This window comes from Oncorhynchus tshawytscha, unplaced genomic scaffold, assembly GCF_018296145.1.
Source record: "Oncorhynchus tshawytscha isolate Ot180627B unplaced genomic scaffold, Otsh_v2.0 Un_scaffold_6975_pilon_pilon, whole genome shotgun sequence".
Taxonomy (NCBI): domain Eukaryota; kingdom Metazoa; phylum Chordata; class Actinopteri; order Salmoniformes; family Salmonidae; genus Oncorhynchus; species Oncorhynchus tshawytscha.
In genome coordinates, this window is record NW_024609696.1 from 41501 (window position 1) to 47500 (window position 6000).

Below are 6000 nucleotides of genomic sequence, written 5' to 3' on the forward strand. Positions count from 1 at the left end.
TGATGTCTGGACTGGACTCTACTCTGTCTGTACTCTACTCTACTCTGATGTCTGGACTCTACTCTGATGTCTGTATTGTACTCTACTCTGATGACTGTATTGTACTCTACTCTGATGTCTGGACTCTACTCTGATGTCTGTATTGTACTCTACTCTGATGTCTGGTCTGGACTCTACTCTGATGTCTGGACTCTACTCTGATGTCTGGACTCTACTCTACTCTGATGTCTGGACTCTACTCTACTCTGATGTCTGGACTCTACTCTACTCTGATGTCTGGACTCTACTCTACTCTGATGTCTGGACTCTACTCTACTCTGATGTCTGGACTCTACTCTACTCTGATGTCTGGACTCTACTCTACTCTGATGACTGTACTGAACTCTACTCTGATGACTGTACTGAACTCTACTCTGATGTCTGTACTGAACTCTACTCTGATGTCTGTACTGAACTCTACTCTGATGACTGTACTGAACTCTACTCTGATGTCTGTACTGAACTCTACTCTGATGTCTGTACTGAACTCTACTCTGATGTCTGGACTCTACTCTACTCTGATGTCTGTACTGAACTCTACTCTGATGTCTGTACTGAACTCTACTCTGATGTCTGTACTGAACTCTACTCTGATGTCTGTACTGAACTCTACTCTGATGACTGTACTGAACTCTACTCTGATGACTGTACTGAACTCTACTCTGATGACTGTACTGAACTCTGATGTCTGTACTGAACTCTACTCTGATGTCTGTACTGAACTCTACTCTGATGACTGTACTGAACTCTACTCTGATGTCTGTACTGAACTCTGATGACTGTACTCTACTCTAATGTCTGTACTGAACTCTACTCTGATGACTGGACTGTACTCTACTCTGATGACTGGACTGTACTCTACTCTGATGACTGGACTGTACTCTACTCTGATGACTGTACTGTACTCTACTCTGATGTCTGGACACTACTCTACTCTGATGTCTGTACTGAACTCTACTCTGATGTCTGTACTGAACTCTACTCTGATGACTGGACTGTACTCTACTCTGATGACTGGACTGTACTCTACTCTGATGACTGGACTGTACTCTACTCTGATGTCTGTACTGAACTCTACTCTGATGTCTGGACACTACTCTACTCTGATGTCTGTACTGAACTCTACTCTGATGTCTGTACTGAACTCTACTCTGATGACTGGACTGTACTCTACTCTGATGACTGGACTGTACTCTACTCTGATGACTGGACTGTACTCTACTCTGATGACTGTACTGTACTCTACTCTGATGTCTGTACTGAACTCTACTCTGATGTCTGTACTGAACTCTACTCTGATGTCTGTACTGAACTCTACTCTGATGTCTGGACACTACTCTACTCTGATGTCTGTACTGAACTCTACTCTGATGTCTGGACACTACTCTACTCTGATGTCTGGACACTACTCTACTCTGATGTCTGTACTGAACTCTACTCTGATGTCTGGACTCTACTCTACTCTGATGTCTGGACTCTACTCTACTCTGATGTCTGGACTCTACTCTGATGTCTGTTCTGAACTCTACTCTGATGTCTGTACTGTACTCTACTCTGATGTCTGTACTGAACTCTACTCTGATGACTGTACTGTACTCTACTCTGATGACTGGACTGTACTCTACTCTGATGTCTGTACTGGACTCTACTCTGATGACTGTACTGTACTCTACTCTGATGTCTGTACTGTACTCTACTCTGATGTCTGTACTGTACTCTACTCTGATGACTGTACTGTACTCTACTCTGATGACTGGACTGTACTCTACTCTGATGTCTGTACTGGACTCTACTCTGATGTCTGTACTGTACTCTACTCTGATGACTGTACTGTACTCTACTTGATGACTGGACTGTACTCTACTCTGATGTCTGTACTGGACTCTACTCTGATGACTGGACTGTACTCTACTCTGATGACTGGACTGTACTCTACTCTGATGACTGGACTGTACTCTACTCTGATGACTGGACTGTACTCTACTCTGATGTCTGTACTGAACTCTACTCTGATGTCTGTACTGTACTCTACTCTGATGTCTGTACTGAACTCTACTCTGATGACTGTACTGTACTCTACTCTGATGACTGTACTGTACTCTACTCTGATGACTGGACTGTACTCTACTCTGATGTCTGTACTGGACTGTACTCTGATGACTGGACTGTACTCTACTCTGATGACTGGACTGTACTCTACTCTGATGACTGTACTGTACTCTACTCTGATGTCTGTACTGAACTCTACTCTGATGTCTGTACTGAACTCTACTCTGATGTCTGTACTGTACTCTACTCTGATGTCTGTACTGAACTCTACTCTGATGACTGTACTGTACTCTACTCTGATGTCTGTACTGAACTCTACTCTGATGTCTGTACTGAACTCTACTCTGATGTCTGGACTCTACTCTACTCTGATGTCTGTACTGAACTCTACTCTGATGACTGTACTGAACTCTACTCTGATGACTGTACTGAACTCTACTCTGATGACTGTACTGAACTCTGATGACTGTACTGAACTCTACTCTGATGTCTGTACTGAACTCTACTCTGATGACTGTACTGAACTCTACTCTGATGACTGTACTGAACTCTACTCTGATGACTGTCTGATGACTGTACTGAACTCTGATGACTGTACTCTACTCTGATGTCTGTACTGTACTCTACTCTGATGTCTGTACTGAACTCTACTCTGATGTCTGTACTGAAATCTACTCTGATGACTGGACTGTACTCTACTCTGATGACTGGACTGTACTCTACTCTGATGTCTGTACTGAACTCTACTCTGATGTCTGGACACTACTCTACTCTGATGTCTGTACTGAACTCTACTCTGATGTCTGTACTGAACTCTACTCTGATGACTGGACTGTACTCTACTCTGATGACTGGACTGTACTCTACTCTGATGACTGGACTGTACTCTACTCTGATGACTGTACTGTACTCTACTCTGATGTCTGGACACTACTCTACTCTGATGTCTGTACTGAACTCTACTCTGATGTCTGTACTGAACTCTACTCTGATGACTGGACTGTACTCTACTCTGATGACTGGACTGTACTCTACTCTGATGACTGGACTGTACTCTACTCTGATGTCTGTACTGAACTCTACTCTGATGTCTGGACACTACTCTACTCTGATGTCTGTACTGAACTCTACTCTGATGTCTGTACTGAACTCTACTCTGATGACTGGACTGTACTCTACTCTGATGACTGGACTGTACTCTACTCTGATGACTGGACTGTACTCTACTCTGATGACTGTACTGTACTCTACTCTGATGTCTGTACTGAACTCTACTCTGATGTCTGTACTGAACTCTACTCTGATGTCTGTACTGAACTCTACTCTGATGTCTGGACACTACTCTACTCTGATGTCTGTACTGAACTCTACTCTGATGTCTGGACACTACTCTACTCTGATGTCTGGACACTACTCTACTCTGATGTCTGTACTGAACTCTACTCTGATGTCTGTACTGTACTCTACTCTGATGTCTGTACTGAACTCTACTCTGATGACTGTACTGTACTCTACTCTGATGACTGGACTGTACTCTACTCTGATGTCTGTACTGGACTCTACTCTGATGACTGGACTGTACTCTACTCTGATGACTGGACTGTACTCTACTCTGATGACTGTACTGTACTCTACTCTGATGTCTGTACTGAACTCTACTCTGATGTCTGTACTGGACTCTACTCTGATGACTGTACTGTACTCTACTCTGATGTCTGTACTGGACTCTACTCTGATGACTGTACTGTACTCTACTCTGATGTCTGTACTGGACTCTACTCTGATGACTGTACTGTACTCTACTCTGATGTCTGTACTGTACTCTACTCTGATGTCTGGACACTACTCTACTCTGATGTCTGGACACTACTCTACTCTGATGTCTGTACTGAACTCTACTCTGATGTCTGGACTCTACTCTACTCTGATGTCTGGACTCTACTCTACTCTGATGTCTGGACTCTACTCTGATGTCTGTTCTGAACTCTACTCTGATGTCTGTACTGTACTCTACTCTGATGTCTGTACTGAACTCTACTCTGATGACTGTACTGTACTCTACTCTGATGACTGGACTGTACTCTACTCTGATGTCTGTACTGGACTCTACTCTGATGACTGTACTGTACTCTACTCTGATGTCTGTACTGTACTCTACTCTGATGTCTGTACTGTACTCTACTCTGATGACTGTACTGTACTCTACTCTGATGACTGGACTGTACTCTACTCTGATGTCTGTACTGGACTCTACTCTGATGTCTGTACTGTACTCTACTCTGATGACTGTACTGTACTCTACTTGATGACTGGACTGTACTCTACTCTGATGTCTGTACTGGACTCTACTCTGATGACTGGACTGTACTCTACTCTGATGACTGGACTGTACTCTACTCTGATGACTGGACTGTACTCTACTCTGATGACTGGACTGTACTCTACTCTGATGTCTGTACTGAACTCTACTCTGATGTCTGTACTGTACTCTACTCTGATGTCTGTACTGAACTCTACTCTGATGACTGTACTGTACTCTACTCTGATGACTGTACTGTACTCTACTCTGATGACTGGACTGTACTCTACTCTGATGTCTGTACTGGACTGTACTCTGATGACTGGACTGTACTCTACTCTGATGACTGGACTGTACTCTACTCTGATGACTGTACTGTACTCTACTCTGATGTCTGTACTGAACTCTACTCTGATGTCTGTACTGAACTCTACTCTGATGTCTGTACTGTACTCTACTCTGATGTCTGTACTGAACTCTACTCTGATGACTGTACTGTACTCTACTCTGATGTCTGTACTGAACTCTACTCTGATGTCTGTACTGAACTCTACTCTGATGTCTGGACTCTACTCTACTCTGATGTCTGTACTGAACTCTACTCTGATGACTGTACTGAACTCTACTCTGATGACTGTACTGAACTCTACTCTGATGACTGTACTGAACTCTGATGACTGTACTGAACTCTACTCTGATGTCTGTACTGAACTCTACTCTGATGTCTGTACTGAACTCTACTCTGATGACTGGACTGTACTCTACTCTGATGACTGGACTGTACTCTACTCTGATGACTGGACTGTACTCTACTCTGATGACTGTACTGTACTCTACTCTGATGACTGTACTGAACTCTACTCTGATGTCTGTACTGGACTCTACTCTGATGACTGTACTGTACTCTACTCTGATGTCTGTTCTGAACTCTACTCTGATGACTGGACTGTACTCTACTCTGATGTCTGTACTGAACTCTACTCTGATGACTGGACTGTACTCTACTCTGATGTCTGTACTGAACTCTACTCTGATGACAGGACTGTACTCTACTCTGATGTCTGTACTGAACTCTACTCTGATGACTGGACTGTACTCTACTCTGATGTCTGTACTGAACTCTACTCTGATGTCTGTACTGAACTCTACTCTGATGACTGTACTGAACTCTACTCTGATGACTGTACTGTACTCTACTCTGATGTCTGGACTCTACTCTACTCTGATGTCTGTACTGAACTCTACTCTGATGACTGTACTGTACTCTACTCTGATGACTGTACTGTACTCTACTCTGATGTCTGTACTGAACTCTACTCTGATGTCTGGACTCTACTCTACTCTGATGACTGTACTGAACTCTACTCTGATGACTGTACTGAACTCTACTCTGATGTCTGTACTGTACTCTACTCTGATGTCTGTACTGAACTCTACTCTGATGTCTGTACTGAACTCTACTCTGATGTCTGGACTCTACTCTACTCTGATGTCTGTACTGTACTCTACTCTGATGACTGTACTGTACTCTACTCTGATGTCTGTACTGAACTCTACTCTGATGTCTGGACTCTACTCTACTCTGATGTCTGTACTGAACTCTACTCTGATGT

At 43.3% G+C, this 6000-nt stretch overlaps 1 protein-coding gene across 1 annotated transcript in view; it reads left to right on the forward strand.

Annotated features, from left to right (window-relative positions):
* Positions 1-6000, forward strand: part of ano2b (anoctamin 2b) — a gene marked incomplete at its 5' end in the record, with an annotated part of 119247 nt that overhangs the window by 26645 nt on the left and 86602 nt on the right. The window lies entirely within an intron of this gene.